General features: G+C 42.8%; 1 long non-coding RNA gene across 1 annotated transcript in view; it reads left to right on the top strand.

Moving 5' to 3' along the window:
* Positions 1-952: 952 nt before the first annotated feature.
* LOC130840747 (uncharacterized) overlaps positions 953-21,001 on the top strand; it is a 35,950-nt gene continuing 15,901 nt past the window's right edge. The window contains exon 1 of the long non-coding RNA XR_009050053.1: positions 953-1,247. This is a non-coding gene — a long non-coding RNA (uncharacterized LOC130840747). The remainder of the gene's footprint in view (positions 1,248-21,001) is intronic.

Here is a 21,001-nt window from a genome sequence, read left to right as displayed (position 1 = left end):
GTTTTGCTAACTTGGAAATGCTGCCCTCAAAATGAGTTGGGAAGTGTTCTTTGCCTTTCTATTTTGTGTACAATTGGTAATATTACTATTAATTTTTATTGTTTGGTGGAATTCTCTGGGGCAGCCATCTGGGCCTACAGTTTTCTTTGTGGGAAGGTTTTAAATTATGAAATGAATTATTTAATGGAAATAGATCTTCTTGAGTGAGCTTTGATAGTAGTGTCTCAAAAAACTGGTTAACTTCATACATGTTATCAGATTTCTTAACATAAATTTTGGGGTACTATTTCCTCACTAACCTTTTAAAGTCTACAGGTTCTGGAATGATATATACTCTTTCAGGCCTGATATTGGTAAATTAAACTTCCTTCTACATTTTCTGATCCATATTTGCTTTGATCTCTTAAAGAAGCTTTTGGTTTCACTGAGATTTCGGATTGCTTACCTGTTTTATCTTTCTTTGATTTTTGCTCTTACTTTTATAATTCTTTCCCTCTGCTTACTTTGGGTGTAACTTGCTCTTCTTTTTCTAGTTTCTAAGAGGGAAGTCTAGACCATTGGTGTGAATCTTTATTATTTTCTAGTGTAATAGTTTGTTGCTGTAAATGTCCTCCTATGTACTGCTTTAATTGCATCCTACAAATGTTAATATTCCGTATTTTCATTTTCACTCAATGCACATTTTTTTTCTAATCTTATCTGTGAGTTCTTCTTTGACCCATAGACAATTTCTCTTTCACTTATTTATTTCTAGTTTAATTCCTATGCAGTTTAGGGGATGTACTTTCTTCCCTTCTTTCTTCCTTTCCTCCCTTCCTTCTTCCCTCCCTCCCTTTCTCTCTCTCTCTCTCTTTTCTTTCTTCCCTTCTCCTTCCTTCTTTCCTTCTTCTTCTCTCCTTCCCTCCTTCTTCTCTCCTTCCCTCCTTCTATCACTCTTATTTGAAGACGGGACATTGGTTACATACAAGAGTAGAGATTCAGGTAAATACCAGCGTGTATGCCCTTAAATGGGCACACCTGTCTTTCTTCCAGATTGTTCGTGTGGGTGGTTGAGTCAAGCTACTTGGTAATCAGGCAGATTGGGCTTTGCTGGTGCTAATTGCCTTAAGTGAACAGAGACTTTACATTCCCCTGGTGGTGGGCCGCCGAGACCTAGAGCCCTGCATGGGCCCTGCGCCGCCGGAGGCTTCTGCCCAGGGTACCTGCTCCAGCCTCAGCTTTCTGCGGGTCCTGCGTGGCATCAACAGGTAAGAGTTCTCTTTATGTTCGAACTCGTCTCCCAGTGAGAAGGAGTCCTGCCGCTCCTTACTGGTGCAGAGCTCGTGCTGGGCCGGGGGTCCTCTGTTCTCTGTTCCAGCCTCAGGCACGCGGGATGTGCCCGCCACTCGCGGGTGGGGTGATGCTATCGGTCCTGCTCCTCCCCTGGGGCATCCCACCTCTGCCTTGTATCCGAGGTGGAGGCGGGTGTTCTCGGGTGGGAGGACTTTTCCTGCCTCTCCCCCAGAAGCAGAAGGCTTTTGCTTCTTTTTCTTTCCCAGCAGCTTGGTACCACTGCCTAAGACGGGTGGCAGGAGTGCCTCTGCCCTTCCCCCAGCTGGGGATGGTGTGGCCCCTGCCTGGGGGCAGATCTCTTTGCTTCCACGCAGAGGTTCACCTTTGCTTGTGACTGTGGGCAGGAGGGATTTCCATCCATCCTTGGTCCGTCAGTAGCTGACGCCTCCTGTGTTTTCTCTCTGAGGCCGTGAATCTTCGAGCCTTTGGGAGGGAAAGGCTGCCTGCGCCTTCCCCAGTGATTCAGCATGTTTATTTCATAGGCAAGAAGCTTCCAAGAAAGCGGGTGTGGTTTCATGCTGAGTGTCGCTGCTGAGGGGGGTCTCTTGGGTCTCAAGCTCTGTCCCCATGTCTGATGAACACCGTGGGGGTCCATGAAAAAGAGGTTGGGAGCGAATGTGGGCTTCCTTCAGCTCTGGGCTCCCGGGTAGTCTAAGCTGTCTTGCTGGCCTGTAATTGGCTTTTGGAAACTTGCTAAAATTTTGGCTGCTTTCTTACCTGCTATTATGGTGGCTGACGTGTTCGTCCTTACTCTGCCGCAGGTGAAAATGTTTTGTTTGATCTCTCCTTAGAGTTGCTGTTACCCGTTGGAATTCGGTTCGTTTGGTTGCCGTGTAACCTCTGTTTTGTGATAAACTCAAAAAAGGTTATGCTTTTATAGGTTATCTGGCTTCCCTCCCCGACCCCCCACCTCATTCTTAGGGTGGGAGCAGCATTCTCTTGTATATTCATTTTAAGTAGCAGCAAAATGAGGTTTTGCTATCTGCTTTTAAAGTTGGTATGTGGTAAGATTTGTCAGACCAGTCAGAATTGACTTTTATGGCTCCTTTTTTTTTATTTCAACTCTCTTCTACATGCTGATAAAAAGTATTTCTTATGGCTCTGTATGTTTTTATTCCATTGCATTCTTTAATTTAGCTGGATTTTTTTTTTCTCTTAATGGTTAACTAATGGCTTCAACGCAACTTAAGTAGATCAGTTTCCCCACCTGTTTGGATCATACAATTTAATATGTACTGAATTCCTACATGCATTCTTCCCCGGCCCCCGTGTTTTTGCTTCTAGAACTCAGGGTATGATATATGTGGTCAGTTGTCTGCAAAGATAGATGCCAGTGACCCCTCCCATTCTTATATGTGGATGTTGCCCTTTCTCCAGGAGGAGAAGACTGTTTCCTCTTCCCTTGAGTATTCTCTGACCTGAGAATTGCTTTGGCTGCTAGCAGGTGGGAGAAGGATTATACACCATTTCTGGGCCTAGGGCTTAAGAGGTCCGGCAGATGCTGGCTTTTCTTGCTTGGAGTCTTGATTTACCATATAAATAAGTCTGGCTCCCCTGCTAGAGAGACCAGATGGAGCAAATGATGTCCTGAAGGGTGAAAGCCCACAGGAGGAGGAAGAACCTAGAAGATGAAAGATGCCGAGAGGCCTCAGTATCCCAGCTAGCTCCGTTGAGGGACCAGGTGTGTGGAGGAAGCCACTTTGGTTCCCCAGGACCAGATTGCACCCACATGACTGAGCCCAGCTGCCAACACAAGGAGGAGACGCTGTCCTAGCTAAGCCTTGGCAAACCAACCCACAGAATCATAAGCAAATTAAATGATGCTTTTTTTTTATGGCACTAAATTTGGAGAGTGTGGTTATGCGCCAGTAAATAACTGATGTGACCTGGATTTTTTTCAGCGAAGAACCAAAAACTTACTGAAAGTAAGAGATGATGGAAACAGAATTGGAGATACGTGTCATTTGGGGAATTTGCTAGAGGAATTCAAAAGGGGGTACTCGTGAAGGCCCTCCCTACTAGTGAAATCTCAGAAAAGACGGGTGAAATTCATTGGTAAGAGACAGATCCACACAAATTTTGGGCTGTAGTTACACCAAAATAATCACAAGGCATTTTAGAACATCTTGAAACCAAACACCTTTGCACTTGGTTTTAGTTAGAAGAAAATGGCTCTGATGTTTTTATGTTCTGTTCTGTTGTCGGAGACGTTTCCTCACAACTAGAGGGCTTACCTAGCACCCCACTTGTTCTCCAGGTAGCTGATCACAGGTACGGGGATTTTCTTCAGGTAAGACTACCCGCTGGCCGAGTCAGGGCTTGATCTCACAGTCATGGCGGAGGAGAGGCGGGAAGGGAGTCACTTGCTTCCACTCAACCCACCATTCTCTTTTTTTGTATTTATTTTTTAAGAACTTTTGTTGAGATACAATTGACATACAATGAACCACATATATTTAAAGTGTACAGTTTGATATTATTTTCTTGTTAGTAATTCAACCCACCATTTTTTAAACCAGCTGACTTTTTGTGTTTGTAGAGCATCAGGGAGGAGGTGAGGGGAGACCGTTGGACCCGTCCGCATCCCCAGTTAGAAAGTCAGCAGCACTGCAGGATGCAGAGGCAGAGACAAGCCTTTGAAGGCAGGTTTGGGCGCGTCCTCAGCTCTTCCCCCCTGAGGTTTCTGTTGAAACTAGACAGCAGCCCTTATGAGGCAAACCTCAGGCGGCAGCTGTCCGACCTGGACCTCTGACAGCTGAGCTGTGCGTGGGCGTGGAACCACCGTCTCCACCCCCAGCACAGCCTGGAGCTCTCTGGAGGCTGAGTGTCCCGAATGCCTGTATCCCATGCATCCGTCTTCGTGCAACGCAACCCTGGAGTCACGAAGGGAAGCGTGATGTCCTGTGGGACGTGTTCGAGGGGCCCCGGGGGACATGCGGGTGGCGGGGGTGGGTAGCTACGGTGTTTGCCATCACTCAGGAGTTCTTTCCCATTTACAAGACTGCGATCAGATCCCGGCCATTTATTCTACCCACAGTGACACGACAGGAAAGGAGACTTGTAATGGAAAATTTTTTCTACCTGGGTCTTTTTACAATTTCAGCAAAGATATAAACATCCTCATTTTTCACCAGAGAACAAAACTTGTGAAACATACATCCAGCGAGGCTTTGCAGCCTTTCAAGTGGAGAGGGATTACAAAAGTCACTGCTTCAGAGTCTAAGTCCTTTCAACCTAAAAGCGGCCACTCTGAGGTCACTTGCTTTTCATGTCACTGAAAGCATGGGTGAATCTTTAAAAAGTAATAAAATTCAAATAGCACCCGCTGGGGACTGGGAGATAGGCTTTCAGAACGGGTGGATTCATTTAATTTCAGCCATGTTCCGTTTAAAGAGAAAGCAAGACAGAAGCAGAATGGATAAAGCTGGGCTGTTTTGAGAGAGATGACCTTCAAGGGACCTCCCCTTAGATATAGCTTCTCACAAACCTGCGAAGGTAGACAAAAAAAGCAGTGCCACCGGGAAAGGAAAAAAGCCTGATAGGGCACACCCCTAACAAACGTCTCCCAACCATCACAGTTTGTGCATCTTATTTCCTTTTCTCGACAAAAGTAGGAGCGTTCTGTACCTGACTAAGACATATCACATTGTGTTTATTTCTGAATGAATTATGTGAAAAAGGACAAAAAAAAAAAAAAGCCTGAGGCTTCCTAACTCTTGAAGAAAATGAAAACCCCAAAACAGCTTGAGGTTATAATCCTTACATTGTCAGGTTGGTTTTCAGTCATTTTTTAGCTATGTACTGTGATATTTGTACACACAACTTTCCAGGACAGGAAAAACAATAAAATAAAGCCAAATGTGTTTTCTACTTAGCCCAGTGCCTGGATGTGAACGGCCGCGTGTGAGTTCAGTCTCCCAGCTCAGCGAGAAAGCGGTGGGTTGGAGAGTTTAAGATCACAAGCCAATAAACCACACGGCAGCTGCCGCCAAGGTTCTGACTCCACGTCTACTCCCTTTAGTGACCTTTCGCTGTCAGAGGACAGAGTTGGGAGAGAGTCAGTGTATTGTTTGGAGACTTGAGATTAAAACAGCAAGAGAGGAGCTGGAAATACCTGATTTTAACTCAGTTGGCGAAAGCAATCTCAACTCAAAGAAGGAACGGTGAGGGGTTAGGGGTTGTAAGCTCTTTCTACTCCTAGCTCTATGCAACATGAATACAAACATATTCCCAGCTCTTATCCCCTCAGGCTTATTTCCTTCTTGAGGGAGAAGTGTTCACATTCAAAGACATGGAGAAAATATAGACTATTGGCCCTTAAAATCTCCCCACTGCCCTCCTAGTTCTTCTGCAGGAGTCAGCTACTCTCTCTTCCTTCCAGGAAGTTTCTGCCCACATAGCACACAATAGATACAGTAAATATGTTCTATATGAACATAGAATAAAGCAATCAATATGGACTCAAGGCAGCTACAAAAAATATCATTAATATGTATGCAGTATATTACTTGGTGTCTGGTCCTATGCAGTGACCTTTACGTTCGATTTTTCTTTAAGCTTCAAATGGGCTCAGTGGAGCATTTACTGGTATTACCACCCTGTAAGCAGAGAAGGATCACTGGATTTTAGAGCTGACCTGTTAACCACTGCGGTACACTAGGTATTACTAACATCTATGTAAAATTTGGGATCTTGGCCTGGGTAGAATTTTTCATTGCTGTATCATTAAATTTTGTAAAGGCAAACATTGACCCTCAAAGTACCCGTCTTCTTCTTCTCTACAGAAGACAGCACCCTCTCAAATAGAAGGAATTCATTGTTGAGCCTGTGTTGCACAGGGCATGGAGATTCAGAGTTTGAGTGACAGGGGCAAGCACTGATTTTTCTAGGAATGACATTGCGGCTCAAAGTCACTATATGATGGTCCAATCTTCTCTTCCAAGAAAGGCCCTGCTTCACTTGCTACAGGTTCAACCGAATTTTAGAAGTGGAGACCCTAATCCTGTAATCAGAAGTCTTTTCATGCTCCTGTATCCCCTAAAGATCCTACAGCCCTGATAACAGAACACGTGTTGCATAGGGTGTGAAGATGCCAGCAGAAACGGCTTGCTTCCTTTCCTCAGCCCACCTCTTTAGAGGGCGTGGACAGCCCCGCGGAGATGAGACTAGCAGCCTGGCCTGGCAAGCCTGTGTGCCGTGGTTCCTTCACTACGTGGCAGAGCAGAGAGGAACTCAGCCTGAGTTTAGCACTTGTGTTCCCTGCCAGCGCCCAGAGGCCTTAGGAGCAAGAGCATGCTTGACTTCTATTTATCCTTGTCGGGGGTTGTCACGGGAGCCAAGGTGATACTGATCGAGGGAGGTCCTTTGAGGAGAGGTGGTGGGGAACTGGATACGGCCGCTTGCTTCTATTTTCACGTCTCTCTGCTGTGTGCCAACAGGTTAAGTTTCTCCCAGCTCTTTGTCAGCAACTTCCCAATCTCTCCCCTCCTGCGGGGCATTTGGTGATACCGGAGGAGCTGGGGCTTAACTGGTGGTAGTGATGACAAGGGACGTGGCAGAGAGTCACACTTTGGTGTCCACTTGCTGTAGTTGCGAATGTTTTTTCTTGCCCTTTTAAAATTTACATTGTGCATGGTGGTTTAGAAGGAGAAGGCTGGGTCTTTTTTTTTTTAGTTATTTTTTATTTTTTTTTTAGCTCTTTATTGGAATATAATTGCTTTACACTCTTGTACCAGTTTTTGAGGTACACCAAAGTGAATCAGCTGTATTTATGGGATATCCCCATATCCCCTCCCTCCCTCAACTACCCCCCACACTCCCCGTCCCAGTCCTCTAAGGCATCATCCATCATCCAGTTGATCTCCCTTTGTTATACAGCAACTTCCCACTGGCTATCTGTTTTACAGTTGGTAGTATATATATGTCGATGCTACTCTCTCACTTCGTCCCAGCTTCCCCTTCACCCCCTACCCCCCCAGCCTCGTGTCCTCCAGTCCATTCTCTGCATCCTTATTCTTGTCTTGTCACTGCGTTCATCAGTACCATTTTTTTTCCTTTTAGATTCCGTATATATGAGTTAGCATACAATAAGGCTGGGTCCTTTAAAAGAATATCTTTTACTATATTCCTCAAATGTGAGAGAGCAGATAAAGAAAGGTAACAGATGCCAAAGACGTATGGAAGCTGAAGATGTCCCGTAGAATCATAAGGAATAAAAACTCATAATAGACTGAGTATAGTAGCCTGAGCAGTCTATCAGGGCAGAAGCTGGACTCATAAGACACCAATACTTTGTTGACCGATCACTTAGATTCTAAGTCTTTGAGATTCGAAAACTCTGATATGGCTTTATCCCTGGCTGTGATCCATTGCCGAGAGAAAGTGAGAAATGTATGTGAACCATGTTTTCAGTCTCAAGTTCCAAATTTGTAAGTGAGCTCTCCAGGGCTGAGTTTCCTGAGCTTAAACATGAATAAATACCCCCATTTTCTGAAAGCAAATACCTAAGATACTTCTAAAGACAGAAATTGTTCTGAATCAGCTGGGTTTCAGTACCTGCAGGTGTGCACAGATGCAGATACCTGTAACTGCTGTCTTTCTTCCTCCTTCCCCATTAATTTTTCATTCCTACTTCTAAAGTTTGAGTTCTTAATACGTACCAAGCACTGTGCAAGACGGGTTGCCTGGATGGTCCCGGGAATCCTCCGAGGTATACGCTGTCTGTATCCCCATTTTACAGATGAGACACCCAAGGCACAGAGGGGTGACCCAGATGAGAGTTGAGGTCTGTTTCCTGAGCCCACGATTCACTGCCATCACTTTCCCAACTCACAACCCATACTCCATTAGTTGCATTTATTTTCCTTCGTAGCTGTTTTTAAAAATCTAATATCTTAAGAAATCGTTTTAAAATGCTTTCCACCTATTTGCCTGTGGAAAAGTGGATTTTAATCCATCATCTCCCAGTGATGACTTTTATCAACACCCCGTGTGAATGGTTAGGTATGCAGGCATGTAGATTTACAGATCCGTAGCTCTACAGAGTGATCGGAAAGTACCCGATTGCCTCCGAAGGAGTAAAACTTAAGTAACGTGGATGAGGGGGTGAGTGTTAATCTGTTCAAATTTTGTATATATACTTATATTCCCTAATCACAAGCAATTTTAAATCCAATCAAACAATGAGAACAAAACAGAAATTTATTCTCCTGGAAGAATATTGGCTTTCAAGTAGATAAGAAATGACTTGGGATATTTTTTATGTGCCACCAATAAAAAGTTATTTGTCACCTTTTTCTATTTTTTACAACTTGATTGTCATTAAAAATGAATTTGATTCCAATGATCAGTTCATCACACTTCAATTCTTGTAACATGCATCCTGCTTTCTTACCCTTAAACAAAAATAGATGTTTTGTTTAAGTGGCTTGGCATTTTCCATTCTACAAGCTAACGCATGCTTCATTAAATCTCACTCAAAAGCGCAAGCTCCTAACTTCTAAAGTTCAACTCGATAAGCTGGATTTCAACAAAGCACTGTCCGGCAGGCTGCCTGTCGTAGGACAGAAAGGCATGACTGGGTTTCTTGGGGAGCTTTAGCTAACATCCCTGGCTGCCTTCAGTTCTCTGATTGTGTGTTCACTCGTTCTCTCATTCTGTCAGCTTCATGCAGGGTTAATTAGGTTCTTCTCAGATGTCCAGGTACCCTCAGGTCATGACAATACATGAAGATAATATATGGAGCCAAGGAAGCCATTTCCGCAGACAGACACCAAAGCAGGTCTGTTAACCCGTTAAATTCCAGGAGCCCCAGCTGCTCCCCAGTCTAGTCACTCTGGGCACGGCAGGCTCTTTCGTGGTGTAAGATGCCAGGCATTCTTTCGGACTCAGATGCAACTCAGTTTAGGTTTCTATTTGATCACTGAATCATCCTTTATTGTAGCCAGCTGGAGATTTTGGCTATAATATATAAGCAATTTTTGGGTGAATCATGCTTGGGTCACTCTAGACACCTCATCTGACTGAATACCTCGATCTGTGTTTCAGTTTCATTTTTGAAATAATTGATTACACAGCCCTTAGCATGCATAGCCTCGGTGGTGCCTAAGAAACTAGACATTCAGAAAATATCCTCCAGGTAAGAAACACAAATTGCATGTCTGATCGTCATGGGTGGCACTGTGTAAAGTGGCTAAGAGTCTGGGCTCTAGGATTTCAATGCTGGATTTGCCCGTAGTTAGCCCTGTGTCCTGGTATAAGTTATTAAATCTCTCTAAGCCTCAACTGACTCGTTTATAAAGAGGGTCTGTTGTGAGGATTAGAGCATACGAAGAGAATAAAGCTCTTTAGTACAGAGCATGACATCTGGTAATCACTGAACAAATGTTAACTCTTATTTTTGGGGTTGAAGCTCCTTTTTTTTCCCCTCCAGTTTTAGTGAGAAATAATTGACTATACATCATTGTTTCGATATAAGTTTGAGGCATATGGTATGATGGCTTGATTTCCATATATTGTGAAATGATGACCACCATAGATTCAGCTAACATCCATCATCTCATAGAGATATAGAGAGATACATAATATTGATAGAAAGAAAATCTCCTTCTGAGGAGAGCTCCTAGGATTTACTCTCTTAACAACTTTCCCATATATAATACAGCGGTGTTAAGCATAGTTGACACATTGTACATTACACCCCCAGAATCATTTGTAGTGAAATCTGCACCTCCCCAATCACTTCCCTCCAGTTCCCTCTCCCCCGGCCCTCTGCCTCTGACAACCAAATGTCGGATCTCTTTTTCTGTTTTGTTTGTTTGATTAAATTCTCTATATAAATGAGATCAGTATCTATCTTTCTCGGACTTATTTCACTTAGCATAATGTCTTCAAGGCCCATCCATGTGGCCACAAATGGTAGGATGTCCTCATCTCTTATGGGTAAATAATATCCCACTACATATCACAACTTCTTTATCCATTCATCCGTCAATAGACACTTAGGTTATCTCCATGTCTTGGCTCTTGTGATGCTCTTGACGATGCTGAAGAGGCAGGAGGGCAGTGGGATGCCATGAGGTCAAGGTCAGCCTGCGCTAGGATAACAGAGAAACTCAAGTAGCTACTCTGCAAGGGTGGGCTGAAATAAGAATTTCCTCTGATAGCTCTAATTTCTCATCCTGTGTGCAGAGTCCTCAAGAACACACGTCTAACCCAGACTTAATTCCAGCTCCTTCCCCACACAAGCCCTCTGCTTTAGTCAGAGGCTTCTAATCAGACTCATCTCTGAACTTCCCTTGGGGAGAAATGCTATCCCCTCTTAAACCTGGGTCATTCAAATTCCTTCATCCTATAAAGCCAGCTCAAATTTCACGTCTGTAGCTCTAACCTGAGCCATCTTAGTGCTCTTAGTGATGGAGAAGATACTTGGGCAGGTTGCTGAGCCATTGGTCCAAGAGAGTCTTCAGGCCCCTTCTTAAAAAGTTTAGTGAAGTATGGTTGATTTACAATGTCGTGGTAATTTCTTCTGTACAGCAGAGTGGCTCAGTTATAGGTATATATGTATATACACTTTCTATATTCTTTTCCATGGTGGTGTATCACAGGATATCGAATATAGTTCCCTGTGCTCTATAGGAGGTCCTTGTTGTTTATCCATCCTATAGTAATAGTTTGCCTCTGCTAACCCCAAACTCCCCATCCTTCAATCCCCCACCCCTGCCTCCCCTCCCCCTTGGAAACCACAGGTCACAGACTTCATGCCTGTGAGTCTATTTCGTAGATATGTTCATTTGTGTTGTATTTTAGATTCCATGTGTAAGTGATATCATGTGGTTTCTCTTTCTGACTTACTTTGCTTATTATGATAATCTTTAGGTTCATCCATGTTGCTGCAAATGGCTTTATTTAATTCTTTTTTATGGCTGAATAATATTTCACTATATATATATATACATATACATATATATGTATATATATATATAAACACATCTTCTTTATCTATTCATCTGTCCATGGACATTTAGGTTGTTTCCATGTCTTGGCTGTTGTGAATAGTGCTGCTGTGAACATAGGGGAGTCTTCAGGCTCTTAATTTGAGGTCTTAATTAGTCAAGTTTATAAAGAATTATTTTGTAATTGGGAGAATAATCTGAGATGCCTTCTGCTACAGATTTTTCCTTAGGCAAATGCCATGAACTTGACTATGCTTGCACTGACTTAAGTAACAGGTGTCGTGATCTTGAGCTGAACTTCAAGGTTGAGCTTATTGGCTTGGGAGAAATGTTGGCTGTAGCAGCATGTATTAACATCAGGCATTGCAGCCGTAGCAAAGAAATAAAGTACTCATTGCATGACAGACATTTCTTGTCCAGGAAACTGTGTTTAAATGTCCTTCATGTTCACATGATTTATGACTGGGGCAATTACTTTATCTCACCCTGAATAATCTATTAAAATATTAGAACCACCCTTCTTAGCTTTTCCTTTTGCTACTCCCACCTAATTCTCCCTACTGTTGTGGGACTCTAAAAATGTAAAACAATGAAAAACAATTTTTAAAGCTTTACACAAGTTTTGTTTTTCTACAGTGTTATTTCTTCCTGTTTCTCACCAGGAAAGCTTCTAAGTATCTGTCGAAACCCCACTGAAATTCTTTTACAGGAAGCCTTCCTTTATTCCTTCTTACCTACATAAAATATGAAGCATGTCAGAGTTACTTTGTATTCCTAGAAACCAGTGCCGTATTTGACACCGTAAACACAAAATATGTGCGTGTATCAATTGACGAATAGCTACTATTGAACAAATATATTGTCAAGGTCACATCTCTGGACCTTTGCTGTAGAATATTATCCTAATCAATTGTTGGCTTTTCCCCAGTATGATTAATGTGATTGAGTTTGCTTCTTTGCTCAATGTTTATAACGATTCTTGAGATGATGAGATCGAATTGACAACTTTGAGTTTAGATATGTTTCTTCTGTTGAAGACCTAGTGAAAACATTGTTCTGAAACACTTTCTTCCGGCACAGATGAATATTAGATCTATTCAAGGACACAGTAGAGTGGGACTATTTATATCAAAGCTAGTAAAGAACTCTGATGTTCAGCTGACCTTATCTGATGACTCTGTCTATAGCATGCTGAATCCCACCTTTTACATAAAGTAGAAATAGCCTGAGTCATTACAAACTAGTATGTATCATTCTGTGACCAGTGGTAGACCATGTTTAACCATGACATTATCTACCTTCAATGCTAGTTTAAATTTTTTTAAAAGTGGATTTGACCTATCACTCAGATATCATTTTGCATCTTCCCAATGCACAAGAGATTCACTGTCTGACTTTTTGAAGACATTTTAAATTCCCTCATTTGGAGTTAGTAAACTTTACATAAACACAGGAAGGTGGAATGGGGTAAAAGGTCACCAAATAAAAATATGTATTTATTCACGTATTAGTTTCTGTAGAACATTCTGTTCCAAGGCAAATCCTCAATATAATAAAATCATTCAGGAAGAAACAACTACTGCTAGCTTGCACTTGGCAAGTGACCACGGATCTCAATAGCGTATTCTCCCGGAAACCAAAAAAAGAAAAATGATCTCAGAAAGGCCTGTTGTTTTGGCAAGCAGTGAAGTGCAATCGCATTTCTACATATTGAGTAGCAGTTGGTACTTTATAAATGGTTAATGCTGGTATGATTCCAAGAGGCTTTAGAAATATTAGTCGGTAGCGCATTACAGCTCAGCAATTCTGCACAGAACCAAGAGTTGGGTAGCATCCACAGAGAGTATTTATTACGTAGCCAGGCACTTGAGAATATGTTTCTGGAAGCAAAATGAGATGGCGATGAGGGAACTTATGTAATGAACGGCACCAAAATAGGGATAAAACAAGTGCACTTGGGCATGGAAGACATTTCTAACAATCTGTATACCTAAAGGAAGTAGCCCGTTCAGATTTTAAGAAACGCAAAAATGGTATTAGCAAAGGCCATAAAAGTACAAAAGCCTCGTTGATATCTGATCATGTTTTCCTTCAAATCCCTCACTTTGGAATCTGGTTATTCATAGACACAGACATACACACGTGTATATATGTGTCTACGTACACAGGTGCCTGTGTGTACCATTCTATCATTTTAGGTTAATCTTTTTCACGAGGACCCATTTTTGCTTCCTGGCGAACATTCCTTCTCCAATCCCCCAGATACAGGGACACGTGGAACTGAACCCCTTGTCACATCATTCTTGGGATTGGCTCTGAATCTCAGCGGTTCTCAGGGCTTCCCTGTCCAGTGAACCAAAGCCTGGACAGCTTCACGTTCTTTCCTCTGGGACCCACGTGCTCTCCCACTGCTTTGGATCTCCACACTCAGCTGCCCGTCTGCCACCTCCACCACAACTTCCCAGCAGCATCTTTCCTCCTCATGCGGGTTTCTAATCTGGATTTCCCCACTTAGCCTTTCTTCTAGGTGCTCAGAATCAAAATACTCAAGTCGTCTTTCTTCCTTCCAATAGCTGCTCAGCCTCTAGAATCTGCATACAGACCTCATACCCTCCCTTCCATCTGCCCAGTCTCTTTCGTTGACATGTCTCTAGCTTGTCACTTCAGACCTCAACTAATACAGCGTTGCGATTATTGGTCCTAACTTGACCTTCCCCACCCCACCCCCCTTACTTGATTCTAGGCGTTGCTACCAAAAATAGACACTCACACAGAACACAATCGCCACGTTAAAAAAAAAAATCCTCTGTTTTTATTTTGCTTGCAGGAGAAATCTAAGCAGCTTTGCCGGACATTTATCAAGCGTAAGCGTACACATTGAATTCTGTCCTTTTTCAATATTCTTGGGGAGGGGCTTCAACATCATTCTGCACCTTTGCTCACATCATTCATCTTTTCTGGAATGTTCTTCCCAACACATCTTTATTTACCAAAGCCATGCTATTTTCCATAAAATGCAATTCTAGTCTGATCATGGGGGAAGACCAAAAAATTCATTCGATTTGGTTTCAGTTGAAAAATATTTTTGAGAGTCTGTCGGTATTGATCAGACCCTTCACGTAGGAAACTTTTTCATTCAATGAAAACAAAATGTGAGAGAAGCAGGGCAGTGGTTGTCTGCATTTTGACATGACAGGCAAGGAACTTGTATGGCATTTCCTGAATGGTGGGTGGCAGATGACCAATGGTGGGTGGCTTTGAGACCAAAGCCTACATCCTTTGACTCCCAGTCAACATCTTCGCCCTATAATGTAAGCTGAGGCATCATCTCATTAAGTACAGACACATCAGGTGGTCTGGAATTCAATCCCGGCCCTGCCACTTATTAGAAATGTAAAGTTGGACACGTCACTTAACCTCTCTTCCATTTCCCAATCTGTGAAATGATCCCAACAGGTCTGTCATGAGGTTAAAACAAGGTAATGCAGGTAAAGTATTGAGCACAACACCTGCCCTGAAGAAAGCCCTCAATCATGCAAGCAGCTGCTACTGCAAGACTTTGGGTAAAACTGACTTCCCCAAAGATTAGAAGAATGACATTCCCAAACACCAGTGGCTTAAGGGTGGAGTTCTTTTCAACGTCATGGTTACGATTATGTTTATGTCTTAACTAAGACCAAAGATGCTTTCTCCTCCCACTCAAAATGAGATGGGTTAATTACACCTCCTGCCCTCATGCGATTACACAGGTCCATCACTTCTTTCATATTTGGCATGTATTCCTTGGGCAAACATAATTTCAACAGTATTTTCTTGGTGGTTAACAGTGGTTTACTCCTACAACTAAAATTCTTTCTTTCCTCTGTATGTCTCTCACCAGTCAGGCCAGGCAAACTAGAGCTACAGTTCACACGCACTTTCAAAAAAAAATCCTGTTTCATACCACCGATGACTGCTGAGCCTGGAAAGCCCACAATTTAATTATTGGATTAACCACACTAATCATCTCCTTGAACCAGCTGTCTAATTGCCAAATTATACCAACAGAGAGGAGTAACATTTGGCTTTTGGAGAAATTCTAAGTCATTACAAGCAATTAACAGCAGTAGAGCAATGACTAAAGACTTATTTTGGACTTAGACTCTCTGAGCTGAAATCCCGACTGTCTACTGCTGTGGGATTTTGAGCATCTTACACTGTACCTTTCTGTACTGGCTTCAATTTCATTTTTTTTATCTTGTACAATTACTGAAGTGTATAAGTGAAATGTATATAAATCAGTTTCTCTAACTGAAGCATGTAAAGCCTAAATGATGATATCACTATTATGATTTATCCAAAGATATGTTATCTCTGATAGCAGCTACTGAATTCTGTTCTCTCTCCTGTAGACCTATGAGTTTCTGCCTTTTCCTTATATTTTCCTCAAGCATGCTAAAAAGAATTTGGCAAAGTTCCAAGTGGGTCAACCCCAGTCTGTCAGAAGGCAGTGTAGAGGCAGGATGTACAGTAGTGGGCTGAAGGTCTTGCCAAAAAAATGTCCACAATTGGGAATATTAGATAAGGAGCTAAAAGACTAAAAAAAAATCCGAGTGCACGCAGTACGGAGTTGCAACACCTGTTACAGGTAGTATTTGAACACATATCTACTAATAATGACTAGAATATGCTTTGCCTTTCCATAAAGGGGAATCTTGTTAAGTGAATCTTGTGACTCTTGGGTGTATAATAAGAGTTGGCGAATCCACCCTTCTGAAGAACAGAACCGTGTTTCCTGGGGCTGAACCACAGACACTCAATTATTTAGAGAGACTCTCGGGCACGCTGCCCATCAGCTCTTGGATGGTGCTTCAGAAGTCATGGGGGTCGCCTACCTGAGCTGCTGAGAAGGGGATGTTCTATGTCAGTCTTTAAAGTGTGTAGCACACAATGCCCTGAGTCTCTCCAGTCATCCCTGGTCTAGCCGTTGCCTTAATTATGCAGAGACACATAGATAGAAAGCATTGTAAATTCTATAGTTCTCAACCATATGAAATTTCTCCTAATTCACATGTGACTCTTTGGTCAAATATACTTCTATAGGATTATATCTGTTGCACTAAAAAAAAGTATTTAGAAATATGACATTACAGGGAAAATCATGACTGTCACTTTACATATTTTTGACCCATAAACCCCTTGTATGATACGTTCACTTGATCCTTAAAATCATCTTTGATACGTGACAGGTGTCTCGCCAAAACCACGCAGCCGATAAATGGCAAGGCAGGCCTTGAGCCCAGGGCTTGTGACTTGAAATTCACTATGCTTCATCCCACCTCATTCTCCCTAAGCCATCGACTGTATCACTTACGGAACGGTAAGCTTAAAAAAGACCCTGAATCTCCAATCCTTCTCGCAAATTCTCATGCTCCCTGCTCCCTGCCAACCTCATACCCTCCGTTCCCTTTTCTACCCCCTTTTCAGCAGGCCAAGACACCTGAAACCTCGCTGTATAGGAAGGAGGTTTGCCGTGCTTAACAAAAACGCAGACCTCTAGGACTCTGTGATCCAGACAGTCTAGTGTCGCGTCCTGAGAAAGCTGGCACTCAGCACCGATGCTAATAACTACCACTCTAGACCTTTGCCTCCAGGTGGATTCCTGAGCCTGCCGTTTCAATCCTCCCTCCTGTCTCGACTCGCTGCTCCTGACTTCAACAACACAAACATCTAAACCTAGATCCTCCTCTTCCTCTTCGTCCCACCTTCCGCCCTCTTTATTTCTATTCTAATAGAAAATGAAACAGTTCCCGAGAAAGAAACCCCACCTATAATTGGCAAAACTCCATCAGGTCAGCGTCATAACTTATTTATAGTTGATTTCTTCAGGGTATCTTCCCCCAGGAGGGGGTCCCCTCTTCCCCTGGACCTTCGCCAGTTCCCTCAAGGGTAATGACATTCTAGGGCTCCCTTTTAGGGTCTTTTGGAAGGTTCAAGAAATAGGCAACCTTTCATGGGCATTGTGCCCTACTCAGATGCGTGAAGTTGTCAGCCTTGATTCTCGGACCATCCCCAATCCTGGTTACAAAGTGTCCCAAACCAGAGACCTGCCATGTACGAGGAAGTAGAAGATGTTAATTTTTTCAAAGTGGGGCAAGGTGTCCTTTCAGGTCTCCCCCATGACTATTCATTAGTCATTTAGCTTCAGGCCATTGGACTTCATCTGTGTGTTCTGCCAGGACCTAACTGAACGTGTTGACTGTGCATCCGATGAGCTGAAATCCCTGGTGCCTCATCTGCAGGTTACGTCTCCTGCAATTGCCAAGCTGTGTCCCTCAGAGGAAGGGTCCAGCAGTAGCTTGATCTTTCCAGCTGGAGGGATTTAGAGTCAGATGACTCTATCTCTGATATTAGGACACCCCAACGTGGGCCGTGGGCATCTTCCTGCACGCTGAATCACCACCAAGGCCTAGCCTGCCATCATGACTTGGTGATTTGACTAGATTTCTGCCTTCGTACCCCAGCCAGATACCCTCTGGAACTACTGGGACCTTACTGATGACACCTGGTGACTGGGACGTGAGATGCTGTACTTCTGAGTTGGGTTCTAACCACCAGACTAGAATGTCACTTTTAATGTCCCACTAATCAGATGTGACATCACACACCAACCTGTACCAGGCCAGGGGCCTCCACGTTTCTTGTTTAGACACACCACACCTTAGAGCGTCCCGCTGTTTTTGTGGGGTCACGCTTTAGACCCAAGTTAGCCTCCCTGAATCTTTGCCCCACCCAGTTTTCCCTTCCTTTCCAGGTACCTAGTCTTAGAATCACTCTCATCTAGCTATGCTGAATTTTGAGAAAAATTACTCATCTTTCACTTACATCACCAGTAGATACCATCAATTTTTTTTTTTTAACTAAAGACAGTCGTGTAACTGGGGTTTGACCTCTTCCCTAGAGCAACGGTGGGCTGAGAGCTTGGCCTGCTTTTGTGTTCCAAAAGCTAGAGTGGGAATGGCTGACCATGGCTGAGAAATAGGGAGCAAAGGGCAAGTTAACTTATGGCCCAAGAGTATGGGTGAACTGAAAGGCAGGTTAAATCTAAATCAACCAGGTAAGCTGAGAAGTTAGTGAAATCCCAGAATGGCACCTAAAACTTACGGTTGGCTAAAACAAAAATTGAATTGCAACCTGTGGGTGAACGGTGGGTTTAAAATAGTGAATTTTGAATGCAGAGCAAAAAAAAGTTCCAGGAGGCTGCAAAGCACAGGGGGTCTCAGCCTTTTAGGGAATACTCATGGCTGAGCCCTTGATCTGGGAGGAATCCAAACACATGGACCAGCTTGAAGAAGTCTAGATTACTCTACTCTGAAAGGAGCATCCAATCATTCTAGAGCTTTTTGATTACTTGTCCAAACAAATTTCAGCTGAGCAAACCACACCACTGGCCAGGGTACTTGTAGAAGATCACTAAATGGACACAGTCTGGACTGTTTGAGGAACAAATTTCAATGCTTGGTTAAGCTTTGATCCTACAATCTTCTGGTACTTTGGTCATGATGTACGTAGTCATTTTCAGTGTAATCTTGCTATGATAACTAGATATTTCTACTTTTCTCCTGCACTTAAGTCAAATATATTTTGCACATTTGAGCACGTTATTGTTTCTAAGAGTACTGACTCCCTGTCATCTTGAAAAATATACCAGCAAGGAGCAAAGAATTAAAATGTAGGGGCCATTAATCTCGAGAGACCACGCACAGGCAATTCCCCAAAGGGATTTCTGCATGAGGAATTAGGAAGTCGTTGCTAGTCTGTGTATGCTTCAATCGCTTTGTTTTGACAACGTCTACCTACACTGTATTAATCCCTTCACAGTTGTGCTAACCATCATAATGTTACTAGTGAAAGCTGCTTAGGGCTCTATAGCCTAAATGGTTCTTGCTTCTGTTCAAAGATCTTGATTACTGATCACTAACATTTCTTGGGGGTATTTTTTTAATAGACGTATCTCACTTCACCAAAGTGAAAACCCAAGGGAAAAAGACATCGATAACGTGTGCTTTCTGGTCTTTGCATTATTCTAAGAAAAACAGCGATGGCAAAAGCAACAGCAAAATACACAAAATGGAGAACCACAATGATATCCGGGAGAACGCCTGTGTTAATTTCCTATTGCTGTCACAAACTGCCATAAACTTAATGGCTTAAAAACAACAGAATGTATTATCTCACGGTTCTGGAGTTCAGGAGTCTAAAATGGATCTTTTGGGTTAAGAGCAAATGTCGTGGAGCTGCATTTCTTCCGGAGATCTCAGGGGAGAATCTGGTTCCCTACCTTCGTTGGTTTATACCCGCTTCGAAGCACTCTGGGACGAGCTCTGCTACCATCTTCACATCTCCTCTCTGCTGTTGACCTTCCTGCCTCCCCCGTATTCTCATAAAATAAGGATATGGTCCTCTTGTGATTGCACTGGGCCTATCCAGGTAGCCCAGGGTCATTTCAAGAGCCCACACCCTTAATTTAATCACATCTGCAAAGTCTTTTTTTACTGGGTCAGGTGACATAGTCACACATTCCTGGGATTAGAATGTGGATGCTCCGAGGGGCTGTTTTTCAGTCTACTACAGTGAGATTTTATACTGTAAACTGTCTTGGATAATACAGTTGACTTTTATAAGATTCACTATTGTATGTTTCGCTGGATTCCTCTGAAACCCAGACCACTTATAAAGTTGGTCAGCCAGAAACATCACCCGGACCTTGATGGGGCTCAACGTTCAATTTATGCTAAACCGTCTTTTTCCATTAAAATGTGACTCCTTCGTACATTAGGGCCTTTGTACAGGAATGTTTCCTTTGCGTGGAACGTCCGTCCTGCTCCCCAGATTGTCGATACATTTCTAAATAGTCTTCAAGTTGCAGATTAACAGTTACTCTTTTCTGTAGCCCACTCTATCTCCCCTCTTTTCCCCCAGAAAGGGCAGCTCCGTGATCCTCACAGCACTCTGGCAGCATCCCCACATAATACTCAGATGGGAAAACCCAATTATAATTATACATGACTCCCTGTACTCAAATTAAAGCAGGGGTCATCATTATGTCCCCATCAAAGCGCAAAAATCCTTTTATTACAGTGATGTACATAAGATATATTTATATTTTCACTGTCTTTAACCCCATTCCCGTTTTAGATAATTTTAAGTTACTTTCTTTCTGGATGGTTTGAAATTTTATTAAAATATATTACTTTCGTAAATCACAAATAAGAAAAGTATTTTTCAAAAATCCTATTTGAACTGGGTTAGCTTCTAAGAAGGCACCCATTCTTTTCACAAAGTTTATCATATAAGACTTTCATGATATTAAATATTGTGCATGTGTGGTATTGAAATCTGAGAGGACTCAGTAACGTTACTGTTTGGGTCGAGAGATAATAGATCATACTGTAGGACAAATACCCTTCATTCTAGAATCTATGACTTTCAGGAAAAACCTAAAGAACTTGGGGGGCAGATGATTCTAGATGCAAGTGATTCTTGGAGATGAACAGACCATCTTTTGAATTAACTGATGTCCTTTAGAAACCATGGTAACCATGTCAGATGAATTCAAGTGGTGCCTTTGCGCTCCGTCTCTGAGCCTCTCCCATCCCTTGTGTCCATCTTTCCCTCCCCCTTGGGTGGTGGTGAGAGCAGTGGTATGAATCCCAGGAGTGTATTGAGGGAAACTC

The sequence above is a fragment of the Hippopotamus amphibius genome, chromosome 17 (assembly GCF_030028045.1).
Source record: "Hippopotamus amphibius kiboko isolate mHipAmp2 chromosome 17, mHipAmp2.hap2, whole genome shotgun sequence".
NCBI classification, from domain to species: domain Eukaryota; kingdom Metazoa; phylum Chordata; class Mammalia; order Artiodactyla; family Hippopotamidae; genus Hippopotamus; species Hippopotamus amphibius.
The sequence above is the reverse complement of the archived record's forward strand: the minus strand, read 5'-3'. Positions and strand labels throughout refer to the sequence as shown.